We start from the raw sequence: 14,889 nt of genomic DNA on the forward strand, positions 1-14,889 counted from the left end.
GCCTGAGTCATTTGAAGCTGGGGCCTGCAGGGGGCAGGAGTAGAAGTACAGGTGATTCTAGAATTCCAATTGCCTGCAGGGACCTTTCCTGACTGGGTGCCTCTAGGGGAACTGGGCAGGTTCAACTCCATTTGCCCATGACCAAAAGAATACTCAGTCTCTTTCTCCCATTCCAACAAAGGAAACAAAATGTCCTGTCTTATCAAATTTCCTCTTGCTACCCAAGGCAAGCCCATGCTCCCAGATGCACAGTCTCTCCACCTCTGTGCCATCCTCAATTCCTCACTGGCACTTAGCCCATATATTTGCTCTGTGATCAAGTGTTGTCCTAGCTTGCTTCACCACATCTATCCACTACATACCATCACACAGCTATAACCCTGGGGCAACATCTCACTTGCTCATGTCTGGCCTATTGTACCACAGCTTGCTGGTGGATTTCCCTGCCTCAGGCATCTCCCCACACCACTCATCCCCCATGAAGGTGCCAAAGTGAGCCTCCCAAAGCAATCAATCAACATAGATGAATCACTTGTTTTCTCCCAGGCACTGTGCTAAAACACACATCTATTCATGTCTGTGGCCTCCTCAGTCACCTCCATGAATGCCTTGTTATCTCCAGGAGCAAGTAGAAATTATTGTTTTGGTCTGCAAAAGCCCTTCACAGCCTATTGCTTTCTTTCCTTTCCAGTCTACTTAGATTTACTACTCTCACCATCCTCCAAGGACTCTAAAAATCTCCTTTCACTGACCTTCTTGTTCTTCTCCTAACAGGAAACAAGGCCTTTACACTGACTGTCCACCCTGTCTGGAGTACTCTGCCTCCTCATTTCAGCCTCCTTACTTCCTTGATTAGCATCATTCTCTACTCATGACCAATCCTGCTTTCCTTAAGAGGGAGGTCTTTCTCTTCCAGTTTCCCCTGATTTCTCCTCCCACCCACTCACATATGCTCCTTCTATCCTTCTAAACTTGCCTCCTATTTGGCCTACCCATCCATATAAGATGGATGGATCAAATGGATTATCACAACAATGTACATGGAAGAAGCAACAGCAAACAAAAAAAATATAAAATGAAGGTACCAAAATTATTGAGATTAAGCATGACCAAAGTGCACACTACCAAGCCACTCCTTGGTGCAGGTGGGAGATCCACAGGCATTACACATTGTTCACGGTTTCCAATTTTCAATATATTTAGATCAGTTGTGATGATCTTTTTTCTCTAAAATAAACTGTTAGATGGGATGGCTCTCTGGAGAGGGGAGAAGAATATTGGAGACAACTATGATGAATGGCAGAAACAATACATTAACAGAAACTTATTTAAAAATACTGAGAATAGGATCCTAGACTTCAACAGACCACGAAATGTATAAGGTCATTCATGATTGTTGTTTTTCTGTTGTCATTATTTTACATGAACACCTAAAGAAATCAGGCAGAATTGTAGCAAAATATTTTAATCTAGCCAACAGCCTGGAGACAGTGCCATTGCTGCCATTGCCATACCTAATATGCCAAAGGTTTTTTAAACAGATGAACTGTGGACACTTACTTTCCACAGGTAGATTAATGGTTGCAATGTGAAATCTGTCCATAAGAGGGAGATTGATAGTAATAGTTCTTCCAAACCTAAATGTAGAAATATTGTTAGCATCATGGGATGAACAGACAAAAAGCTGCAGCAAATGGCATCCTGTGTGGCTGGGAAAATGGGACCAGGCCTGTAACATGCTTTGCCACTTGCCATCTCAATTCATATTGCCTCCATTCCATAAATACTAGCTTGAAGGAATTATGCCTGACAAAGAAAAAAAATCAATGAGTGCAAAGAAAATTTAGTAGAAAGAGGAGTAAACTTGAAAATTGACTGAAATTCTGTTTTTAAGGCTTAGTCAAGCTTGATTTAATATTCCCCTTTGCTTTAAGTTTTACTTAGGTAATGTCAGGTCACTTGGGTCACAGTTTTTATCTTATGCCTTGTATCTCCATACTTACAACTTCCAAAATTCTAGGGAAAGATCAAACTTAATATAAACTATTGTATAGCACCCCATCTTCTGCAAAATATTCCTGTCTCCCAAGGAAAGAACTGTCTTACCTTTGTCTGGTGATCTGAATCACGTGTCTTATTTGTGGATCAGGAATTTTTAGAAGGGGAGGTCCAAGGGAAGGTCACATCAAACAGAGATCAGGAGTTTTTACTTTCTGGCCATTCAGAATAAGAAACATCTACATAGCTTGAAATTTTGCTCTATCATCTTGTTAACTGCTATAAAATACCCTCATTGGGATCTCCCATTATTGAGGTCTCCATTGACCCACTCTATTAGTAGATTTGTGTTCTACTAATAAACTAATAGTGCTCAGAACTCTGGCAAACTTTATTACAATTGTGAAAAAGGCCAGGCACTTTGATCAGAACGTAACAGGGTCATATTCACAACTCTGTCATTCTTTCTATATTTGATCTTGGCCAAGTCTATAGGACCACAGTTTCCTCAGCAGTGTGATTACATTCTGGTAAGTAGAATGCTCAGAAAACCCCTATACTTCTAGTTAAATGACCTATGAAACCCCAGGAAAGTCATGAATTAAATGAATGGAAGGATATGAAGTAGAGAAGGAAAAATAATGGCAACTAATTGGTGGGCAAGTGAATTAGGACCTCCTATTTGTATTCAGGAATATCTGACTTCAAATTCCACCCTGACCAATTACTACCTTAACCAGCCTCAGTGAATTTCTCTGTAAAATGGAGATTATAATAGCATCTACAACACAAGTTTGTGATGGAGGTCAAATGAGATAATAAATATAGAGCATACCATATAAGGGTAATTTTTATCACCATCATCATCATTAATCTTTCAAAGGAACAGGAAAAATAATATATCAGTCAGGACATATATATGAAATAGTGTGATCAAGTCAGCAGGACGTAGAAACCCTGATTGCCTCCCCACATCCATCTTCCTGTATCCATTACAGAAAATGAACTATGGAAACTTACTTATAGCAAAGGCTGTATGTGTATGTGCATTTATATAAAATTTATAAAGGTATAAAGCCTGTTAATATGAAAATTATCCACGAGAGAGAGCCTGCTAAAATCTTCAAAGTCCTACCAACAATGAGGGCAGAAAGCATGTTAACATCAAGGGATTCAGAAACAAAAAGAATGAGCAAAGGACTGCCTGGAAATGCTATCTTGTGATGATTTTTTTAATGGCCAAAACTAAAAAAATGTATGGTCAAAATAAATGCAGAAAACAGAGTCAGAGAGTGAGTTCAAAACACATGGCAGTCCAATTCAAATCTTCATCAGTCTCTGCATTTTCGTTCTTTCGTTCAAATTGATTGTGTTAAAACCCAGAGCTTGTTAATCCCACCTGTGGGATGGACTTGTTGATAATGTGATAGTAATGGCAATTAAAGATTCCCCTGTATTGGCTTGGTTTTCAAATTGATTGTGTTAAAACCCAGAGCTTGTTAATCCCACCTGTGGGATGGACTTGTTGATGTGAAAAGAAAGTCCTGAACTGGGAGGAGCTGGTAATGTAGATTTGGAGAGACAAGTGAGAGGCAGAAGAAACTTTTTTTGGAAGCAGCACCTCGTGGAGAGAGAGAGGGTAAGAGAATTGCTGGTGGCCGCTTTGAATTGCCCTGGACTTTTGAGACCTGCCCCCTGAGCTGCCAAGGACTGAGGAGACATGGCTGTTTTGCTGGTACTTTGTCTGTCTGTTTTGATGTTGTTTTGCCAGATTTGTCCACTGGTGAAAGACAGTCCTGTTGTTGAAGAAGTCCTGGAACCTGGCTTTTGGTTAAGAAGCCCTGAGACTGTCCTGCAGACAGAGAGTGAATACTGTCCACTGGTGAAGGACAGTGCTGTTGTTGCAGGGGTCTGGAGACTGTCCTGCAGACAGAGTGAATACTGTCTACTGGTGAAGGACAGTGCTGTTGTTGCAGGGGTCTGGAGACTGTCCTGCAGACAGAGTGAATACTGTCCACTGGTGAAGGACAGTGCTGTTGTTGCAGGGGTCTGGGAACCTTTCTGTTGGTTCCAATGCTGTTGTTGCAGTCCTGGAACCTTGCTGTTGGTTCAGAAGCCCTGAAGAAGGATTTTCTTGTTGTACGTTTACAGAAATCCTGGGAGAGAGCTTTGCTAATGTGTTCAGGGGTTCTAGGACTGTTCTACAGACAGAGGATGAATTCATGAAGGGACTGGCAATGTATCTTATGGCCTTGCTAAGCCTTGTCTCCCCAGGAACTAAGATTGCTGAGAACTTGCCTCCTGTCAAGATGAAGAAAAGACCTCCATTTGGGTATTAAGTGCTGTGTTTAAACTTGATGTAACTCTGGGGTAGATTCAATTGTGATCCAGGGGTGGGGAACTTTTGACCTTATGTTTGGAAACTAATCTCCATTTGAGAAGAGGGACTTTGTGGTGGATTAAATTAAGGTATAGCCTAGGGGTGGAGAAGTATTTAGAACAGAGACTTTGTAATTGATTGAATGATTGGAAGGTCCTGGGGTGGGGTAGTACTTGGAGATTATTTAATCACGTTTAGTAAATGCTGTATTTTGAATGATGTCATGTTTTGATCTTCTCTGTTCTTGGTTTGTCACTGAATAAAATGGAGAGCACCTATGCTGGTATTCTGAACCTTGGGAAGTTGCCTTTCCTTGGCATTATATTACATTACATTACACTGGGTCAGTGTCCAGGATGTTACAGGTGGTCACATCTTGGATCTATTGGCTTCTGGATCCCTGAATGTTCAAAAAGTTCTGCATTTCTCATTCCTTAAACTGTTTTTCTGCCAAGGATTCAGACTCTCTCTTGTGTAACAATTTCATATGGTAACTATTAGACTTGAAAGAAGATTGCCACAAACCATTTCTGTTGGTGAAGACACTTAGCAAGGATGGGTTTTGGAGAGGGAGGTATGACTGACAATTAGAGAAGGTGACTCTGGATAGACAGTTGAAATTCTTCAAATGCTCTCCTGGGGGACCTTCTCTGAAGTGTTTACTTAAAAAAGTAAGTATAGTTCTAAATATAAGGATAACAGTGATGGTAATGGTGATGATGCAATTGTTTCAGCATCTTGTTATTTTTTTTAACTTCCTTTAATACTACATTAGCCATCAGGGGTTTAGAGATCTTGACATGGGCATTGGAAATCTTGTCTTCAAATCTCACTTAAGTTATATCCTAGCTCTGGCACCGATATTTCCCCAATTACTTAAATGTGACTTTATTTGTGTGGAAAGTATTTTGTAATTGTGTTTATATAGTTCCTGGGTTTGTTTTGGCAGGTGGACTCCCAAATATTTTTAATGCCTACAGTAACTTTAAATGACATTTTTCTTTCTATCTCTGGTTGCTGGGCTTTGTTCATAATATATAGAAATGCCAGTGATTTATGTGGGTTTATTTTCTATCCTGCAACTTTGCTAAATTTATTATTTCACATAGGTTTTTTACTTGATTCTCTAGGATTCTTTAAGTATATCATCATATTATCTGCAAAGAGTAATAGCTTTGTTTCTTCTTTGCCTATTCTAATTCTTTCTGTTTCTTTTTTCTTCTCTTATTGCTAAAGTTAACATTTCTAGTACCATATTGAATAACAGTGGTGATAATGGCCATCCTTGTTTCACCCTGATCTTATTGGAAATGCTTCTAGTTTATCCCCATTACATATAATACTTGCTGATAGTTTTAGGTTGATGCTACTTATCATTTTAAGGAAGACTCCATTTATTCCTATGTTCTACATTGTTTTTAAGAGGAATGGGTGTGGTATTTTGTCAAAAGCTTTTTTCTGCATCTATTGAGATAATCATATGATTTCTTTTCACTTTTTTCTTGATATGGTCACTTAAACTGATAGTTTTCCTAATATTGAAATAGCCCTGAAGTCCTTGTATAAATTCTACCTTGTCATAATATATTATCCTCAAGATAAATTGCTATGATCTCTTTGCTAATGTTTCATTTAAAATTTTTGCATCTATATTCATCAGGGAAATTGGTCTATAATTTTCTTTCTCTGTTTTGTCTCTTCCTGATATTTAAGATATCACACTTGTATCATAAAAATAATTTGGTAGGGCTCCTTTACCTATTTTCCAAAATAGTTTATATACAATTGTAATTAATTGTTCTTTAAAGGTTTGGTAAAATTCACTTGGAAATCCACCTGCCCTGGAGATTTCTTGGGGAAAATTCATTGATAGCTTGTTCAATTTCTTTTTCTGAAATGGGATTATTTAAGTATTTTATTTCCTCTTCTGTTAATCTGGACAATTTATATTTTTGTATATATTCATTCATTTCATTCAGATCATCAGATTTTTTTTGTCATACAGCTGGGCAAAATAGTTCCTAATTTATTGTTTTAATTTTCTCTTCATTGGTGGAGAATTTACCCTTTTCTTTTTTGATACTGCTAATTTGGTTATCTTCTTTTTTTTTTAATCAAACTAATCAAATGTTTGTCTATTTTATTGTTTTTTTCATAAAACTAGCTCTTAGTTTTATTATTAGTTCAATAGCTTTCTTAATTTCAATTTTATTAATCTTTCCTTTGGTTTACAAAATTTCTAATTTGGTTTTATAATTGGTTGTTTTTAATTTGTTCTTTTTCTAGTTTTCTCAGATGCATGTCCAATTCATTCACCTCTTCTTTCTCTATTTTATTCATGTAAGCATTCAGAGATATAAAACTTCCCCTAAGAACTGCTTTTGGTGCAACCCATAAATTTTGTTGTCTCATTGTCATTCTCTTGGATGAAGTTATTGATTGTTTCTATGATTTATTGTTTGATCCACTCATTTTTTAGGATTAGATTACTTAGTTTCCGATTCATTTTTAGCCTATCTTTCCATGGCACTTTAATATATGTGATTTTTATTGCATCATGATTTGAAAAGGATGCATTTAATATTTCTGTTTTTCTACACTGGATTGTGAGGTTTTTATGGCCTAATACATGATAAGTGTTTGTATAGATGTCATATACCACTGAGAAAATTGTATATTCCTTTATATCCCCATTCAATTTTCTCCAGAGTTCTACCCTATATAAATTCCCCAGAATTCTATTCACCTACTTAAGTTCTTTTGTTTTTATTATTTTTTTGGTTAGATTTATCTAATTCTGAGAGGGGGAGGTTCAGGTTCCCCATTAGCATAGTTTTATTGTCTCTTTTTTCTTGTAACTCCCTTAACTTCTCCTCTAAGTATCTGGATGCTATACCACTTGGCGCATATATGTTTAGCAATGATATTGCTTCATTGTCTATGGCACTTTTTAGCAAAATGTAGTTTCCTTCCTTATCTCTTTCAATTGGGACTATTTTTTCTTTTGCTTTATCTGAGATCAGCATTGCTACGCCTGCTTTTTTCTTTACTTCAGTTGAAGCATAATATATTCTGCTTAAGCCTTTTACCTTTGTTCTGTCCTTTCCCTCTGCTTCAGATGTATTTCTTTTAAACAACATATTGTAGGATTCCTGTTTTTAATCTACTTTGCTATCTGCTTCTGTTTTATGGGAGACTTCATCTCATTCACATTCACAGTTGTGATTACTAGCTGTGTCTTTCTCTACACCCTATTCCCCTGCCCCAGTTTATGCTTTTTTCTCTCCTTTCTCCCTTTCCCTCCTCACTAGAGTTTTGTTTTTGACCACTGTCTCCCTCAGTCTGCCCGCTCTTCTGTCACTCCCTCCCTTTTCTTTCCCTTTACCCTTACTATTTCTTCCCCCCTTTCTATCCACCCCCTCCCTTTTCTCTCCCCTTTCCCCTCCTAATTCCTGTAGGATAAGTTAGGTTTCTTTACCTAAGTATGTTATTCCCTTCTTGAGCCAAATATAATAAAAGTATGGTTCAAACAATGCTCTTTTCCCTCCTTTCTTCCTTGTACCATAATAGGACTTTGGGCCTCCTTTGCCATTTGAATCAGTCTGTTTTTTAAGGTATTATTTTCCTCAGTCAGGCTGTTGACTCTCATTTTGTAATTTTCTTGCATTGTTCTCATTTCTCTTCCCAATTTTTCCTCCACTTCTCTTATTTGGTTTTCAAAATCTTTCTTAAGGTCCTCTATGACCTGTAACCAGTTTGTATTTTCCTTTGAAGCTTTTGGTGCAGGAGTTCTGACTTCACTGTTTTCCTCCTGTTCCATGCTTTGCTCCTTTTTGTCCCCAAAATAGGAGTGTATTGTTGGAATCTTCTGTCTCCTTTGTTTCCTTTGCCTGCTCATTTTGCCACTAAATTACTTGACTTCTGGGCCTTTTGCCACAGTAGGACTCTGCCACCAGACAGGGGAGCTTTCGTCCCAAATGCTGGGGTTTTCTCAGCTGCCAGAGGCATTAGATGGGTGCCCTCTCTGAGGTCTCCACACACTCTGGCAAGCTGGACACACACCCCAGAACCTCCACCCTAGACTGCAATCCAGATCCAAGCAGGTTAAAGCAAGAGTGATTACCCCTCAGACTGGTGCTTGGTCCCCCTACACTCTGCAGGCCAGGAGCTGAAGCTGTCATGTGGCGCTGGCTGGCTGTGCCAGCGTCTCAGTGGCTTTTCGCCCTGGGGGTAAAAACCACACACTCCCACTTACTGGGTCCCAAAGTCCAGACTGTACTGACCTCTCACTTTGTCCTCCGCATCTATGTGTTGATAAATCTCGAAATGGCCACAGCTGCTGCTGATCCGGAGTCCCTCTGGCCGCGGCTGGTCAGGCCCGCCCTCGGCGTGGGGCTGGGCTCGGCTCCCAGAGTGCTGTGCTGGATTCCTGTCAGCCTGCCAGGGTGTCCTCAGAGGGAGGTTAGCTTCTCTGCGTCATTTTGTGGGTTCTTCAGCTCCAAAATTTTTTTAGAGTCCCCTTTTTACATAGATTGGGGAGGGTGGAAGCCGGAGCTGCGGGAAGGTCGTGCTTCTACTCCACCATCTTGGCTCTGCCCGCAGGACAGATACTTTTAAAAATAAAATTATTCTCTCGTGCCAAGCTCCTCACAGTACCTCATTTTGGGTGCCATTGGACTCAGCACTTCCCTGAACCAGCCTTCTTATCTGCAATAACTCAAGATGCCTGAGGAAGTACAGCATGGAGAGGAGGAGCTGGAGACCTTTGCCTTCCAGGCAGAGATTACCCAGTTTATGTCCTTGATTATCAACACCTTTTATTCTAATAAGGAAATCTTCCTTTGAGAGATCATTTCTAATGCCTCTGATGCCCTGAACAAGATCTGCTATGACAGTTTGACAGATCCTTCCAAATTGGACAGTGATAAAGAGCTAAAGATTGACATTATCCCCAACCCTCAGGAGCATACTCTGACTTTGGTGGATATTGTCATTGGCTTGACAAAAGCTGATTTGATCAATAACTTGGGAACCACTGCCAAGTCTGGCACCAAGGGTTTCATGGAGGCTTTGCAGGCTGGAGCAGGCATCTCCATGACTGGTCAGTTTGGTGTGAGTTTCTATTCTGCTTACTTGGTGGCAGAGAAAGTAGTTGTCATCACCAAGCACAATGATGATGAACAGTATGCCTGGGAGTCTTCTGCTGGTAGCTCTTTCACAGTCCATGCTGACCATGGTGAGCCTATTGGTAGGGGCACCAAGGTACATCTGAAAGAAGACCAGACAGGGTATGTGGAAGAGAGGAGGATCAAGGAGATCGTGAAGAAGCATTCTCAATTCATTGGCTATCCCATCACACTTTATTTGGAGAAAGAATGAGAGAAGGAAATCAGTAATGATGAGACAGAGAAAGACAAAGAGAAAGAAGAGGAAGAGCCAGCTAAAGATGAGGAGAAACCCAAGATTGAAGATGTAGGATATGATGAATAAGATGAAGGCAAGGACAAGAAGAAGAAAACCAAGAAGATCAAGGAGAAATACATTGATCAGGAAGAGCTGAACAAGACAAAGCCCATCTGGACACATAGCCCTGATGACATCAGCCAAGAGGAATATAGTGAGTTTTATAAGAGCTTCACCAATCATTGGGAAGATCACTTGTCAGTAAAGCATTTCTCTGTGGAAGGTCAGCTGGAATTCAGAGCTCTGCTCTTAATCCCTTACTGGGCTCCTTTTGATCTCTTTGAAAGTAATAAGAAAAACATTAAGCTGTATGTACAGCATGTGTTCATCATGGACAATTGTGATGAGCTTATTCCTGAGTATCTGTAATGCCGAGCAAAGGCAACTTCCCAAGGTTCAAAATACCAGCATAGGTGCTCTCCATTTTATTCAGTGACAAATTAAGAACAGAGAAAAATCAAAATATAGCATAATTCAAAATACAGCATTTACCAAGTGTAATTCAATCAAGTACTACTCCACCCCTGGACATTACATTCATTTAATCAATCACAAAGTCCCTCTTCTAAATACTACTCCACCCCTAGGCAGTACATTCATTTAGTCAATCACAAAGCCCCTCTTCTCAAATAGAGATTAGTTTCCAATCATAAGTAAAGCACATTCATTTGTTCAATCACAGAGCACAAAAAAGTAAAAAATTTCCCACCCTTGGATTACAACTGAATAGGCCATCTACCCCACAGTTATAACAAGCTTAAGCACAGCATTTAATACCCAAAGAAAGGTCTTTTCTTCATCTTGACCCGAGGCAAGTTCTCAGCAATCTTTGTTCCTGGGGAGACAAAGCTTAGCAAGGCCACAAGATACATTGCCAGTGTCCTCATTAATTCATTCTCTGTCTACAGAACAGTCCTACGACCCCTGAAAACATTAGCAAAACCCTCTCCCAGGATTTCTGTAAACATACAACAAGAAAATCCTTCTTCAGGGTTTCTGAACCAACAGCAAGGTTCCAGGACTGCAACAACAGCATTGGCCTTCACCAGTGGACACAATTCACTCTCTGTTTACAGAACAGTCTCAGGATGCCTGAACCAACAGCAAGGTTCCAGGAACTCTCCAACAACAGCACTGTCCTTCACCAGTGGACACAATTCACTCTCTGTCTTAAGAACAGTCTCAAGAGCTCTGAACCAACAGCAAGGTTTCAGGACCTCTGCAACAACATCATTGGCCTTTAACAGTGGACAAATCTGGCAAAACAACATCAAAACAGACAGACAAAGTACCAGCATAACAGCCATGTCTCCTCAGTCCTTGGCAGCCCTGCGTGGCAGCTCTCAAAAGTCCTGGGCAGTTCAAACTGGCCCTCAGCAATCCCCTCCATTTCTGCCTCCATGATGCTGCTTCCAAAAATTCTTCTGCTTCTCTCTTTGCTTGTGTCTCTCTAAATTCACTCACCATTTCAGTTCAACCCTCTCTTTTCACGTCAACAAGTCCATCCCACAAGTTGGATTCACAAGCTCTGGGTTTTAACACAATCAATCCGAAAACCAAGCCAATACAGGAGGATCTTTAAATTCCATTACTATTACAATATCTTAATTTTATCCAAAGTGTGGTAGACTCTGAGGATCTGCCCCTCAACATTTCCAGAGAGATGCTGTAACAGAATAATATCTTGAAGGTCATCTGTAAGAACATTGTCAAGAAGTGTCTAGAGTTCTTCTCTGAACTGGCAGAAGACAAAGAGAATTACAAAAAGTTCTATGAGGCCTTTTCAAAAAATCTAAAACTTGGAATCCATGAGGACTCAACCAATAGGCACCATCTATGTGAACTGTTACATTATCACACATCACAGTCAGGAGATGAGATGACTTTCTTGTCTGAATATGTGTCTAGAATGAAGGAAACCCAGAAACGTATGTACTATATCACTGGTGAGAGCAAAGAACAAGTGGCCAACTCTGTTTTTGTGGAATGGGTACAGAAATGTGGTTTTGAAGTAGTGTACATGACAGAACCCATTGTTGAGTACTGAGTGCAGCAGCTAAAGGAATTTGATGGGAATACCCTTGTACCTGTTACTAAGGAAGGGACAACTTGCAGAGGATGAAGAAGAAAAGAAAAAACAGAAGAGAGCAAGGCAAAATTTGAGAACTTGTGCAAGCTAATGAAATTCTGGATAGGAGGGTGTAATGTAATGCCAAGGAAAGGCAACTTCCCAAGGTTCAGAATACCAGCATAGGTGCTCTCCATTTTATTCAGTGACAAACCAAGAACAGAGAAGGTCAAAACATGACATCATTCAAAATACAGCATTTACAAAGTGTGATTAAATAATCTCCAAGTACTACCCCACCCCAGGACCTTCCAATCATTCAATCAATTACAAAGTTCCTGGTCTAAATACTTCTCCACCCCTAGGCTATACCTTCATTTAGTCCACCACAAAGCCCCTCTTCTCAAATGGAGATTAGTTTCCAAACTAAGTAAAGTACATTCATTTGTTCAACCATAGAACACAAAAAGGTCAGAAGTTCCCCACCCCTGGATCACAATTGAATCTACCCCAGAGTTACATCAATTTTAAGCACAGCACTTAATACCCAAATGGAGGTCTTTGCTTCATCTTGACAAGAGGCAAGTTCTCAGCAATCTTAGTTCCTGGGGAGACAAGGCTTAGCAAGGCCACAAGATACATTGCCAGTCCCTTCATGAATTCATCCTCTGTCTGTAGAACAGTCCTAGAAACCCTGAAAACATTAGCAAAACCCTCTCCCAGGATTTCTTTAAACATACAACAAGAAAATTCTTCTTCAGGGCTTCTGAACCAACAGAAAGGTTCCCAGACCCCTGCAACAACAGCACTGTCCTTCACCAGTTGACAGTATTCACTCTGTCTGCAGGACAGTCTCCAGACCCCTGCAACAACAGCACTGTCCTTCACCAGTGGACAGTATTCACTCTCTGTCTGCAGGACAGTCTCAGGGCTTCTTAGCCAACAGCCAGGTTCCAGGGCTTCTTCAACAGGACTGTCTTTCACCAGTGGACAAATCTGGCAAAAGAACATCAAAACAGACAGACAAAGTACCAGAAAAACAGCCATGTCTCCTCAGTCCTTGGCAGCTCCGGGGGCAGGTCTCAAAAGTCCAGGGCAATTCAAAGTGGCACTCAACAATCCTCTCTCTCTCTCTCCCTGCCTCCACGAGGTGCTGCTTCCAAAAAGTTCTTCTGCCTCTCTCTTGTCTCTCCAAATCTAAGTCACCAGCTCCTCCCAGTTCAGGACTCTCTTTTCACATCAACAAGTCCATCCCACAGGTTCTGGGTTTTAACGCAATCGATTTGAAAACCAAGCCAATACAGGGGAATCTTTAAATGCCATTACTATCACAGAGGGTTGAGAAAGTGACAATCTCCAATCGGCTGGTGTCTTCACCCTGTTGCATTGTGACTAGCACATATGGCTGGACAGCCAACATGGAACATGAAGGCCCAGGCATTGAGAGACAACTCAACAATGGATTACATGATGGCCAAGAAGCACCTGGAAATAAACCCAGATCACCCCATTGTGGAGATTCTCAGGCAAAAGACTGAGGCTGACAAGAACGATAAGGCTGTGAAAGACCTGGTAGTGCTGCTTTTTGAGACAGTTCTGCTGTCTTCGGGTTTCTCTCTAGAAGATGCCCAGACTCACTCAAATGGAATTTGCTGCATGATTAAGCTAGGTCTTGGCACTGATGAGGATGAGGTGACAGCAGAAGAACCCAGTGCTGCTGTTCCTGATGAAATCCCTCCACTTGAAGGAGATGAAGATGCATCCTGCATGGAGGAGGTGGATTAGATGAATCTCTGCATCAGAACCCCACCCTCTGTGTAGTTCTCTGTGTTTTCCCACAGCAGCAATAGAGGCCTTGTCCTTGCCTGGCTCCATATGCCAATACCTAGTGGTCTTTGTTTTTTTTACCTCCTGTTTTCTAGTGTATTAGGTCAGCGCTTACAGGGACCCTGTTCCCTTTCTCCTGATTTGGGGGAGTAGAATGCTGTGTATTGTGGGCTGTTTATGTTGTTCTGAAATTAAAGTATGCAGAAAAAAGAGAATGCAGTTTTTACAAGGCAAAAACTTTTAAATTACTTTTAGTTCACAACATTCAGTTCCACAATCCCTTGAGTTCCAAATTCCCCTCCCCCATCCCCGTCCTCCACCCTCACCCCTATGGATGCATGCAATCCAATATAGGCTCTACAAATAGCTTCACATTGAACTTTAGTCAAGTTGTAAAGAAGATGGAGTAAACAATGTGAGTGAACAATGATGAGAAAGAAGGAATAAAACAAAACAAAACACAAAAGAAAAAGAGCAAGTAGTTTGCTTCAAACTACATTCAGACTCTGCATTTTTTTCTGTGGATGTGGATATTCCTTTCTATCATGAGTCTTTTGGAGCTGTCTTATAACCTTGCATTGCTGAGAGGAGCCCAGTCTATCAAAGTTAGTTGTCACACATACAATGAATCTGTAATTGTGTAAAAAGTGCTTCTGGTTCTGCTCTCCTCACTCAGCATCAGTTCATATAAGCCTCTCCAGGTTATTATGAAATCTTTCTGCTCTTCATTTCTTAAAGCACGATAGTATTCCATTACATTCATATACTACAACTTGTTCAGCCATTCCCCAATTGATGGGCATCCCCTTGATTTCCAATTCTTTGCCACCACAAAAAGAGCTAGTATCAATATTTTTGTACATACGATTCCTCCTTCCACTTGTATTATCTCTTTGAAATACAGCCCAAGAAGTGGTATTGCTGAGTCAAAGGATATTCACATCTTTATAGCCCTTTGAGCATAGTTCCAAATTGCCCTCCAGAATGGTTGGATCAGTTCCCAACTCCATGAACAATGCATTAGTGCTCCAATTTTTGCACATCATCTCCAGCATTTATCATTTTCCTATTTTGTCATCTTAGTCAATCTGCCTGGTGAGATGTGCTACCTCAGAGTTGTTTTGATTTTCATTTCTCTAATCAATAACGATTT

General features: G+C 40.4%; 1 pseudogene; it reads left to right on the top strand.

Moving 5' to 3' along the window:
• Positions 1–9,100: 9,100 nt before the first annotated feature.
• On the top strand, positions 9,101–13,694 carry LOC138176489 (heat shock protein HSP 90-beta-like; annotated as a pseudogene).
• Positions 13,695–14,889: the final 1,195 nt, after the last annotated feature.

The sequence above is a fragment of the Petaurus breviceps genome, unplaced genomic scaffold (genome assembly GCF_028583685.1).
Source record: "Petaurus breviceps papuanus isolate PSGF00001 unplaced genomic scaffold, PetGlider_PUasm1.0 89748, whole genome shotgun sequence".
In the NCBI taxonomy this organism is placed as follows: Eukaryota; Metazoa; Chordata; class Mammalia; order Diprotodontia; family Petauridae; genus Petaurus; species Petaurus breviceps.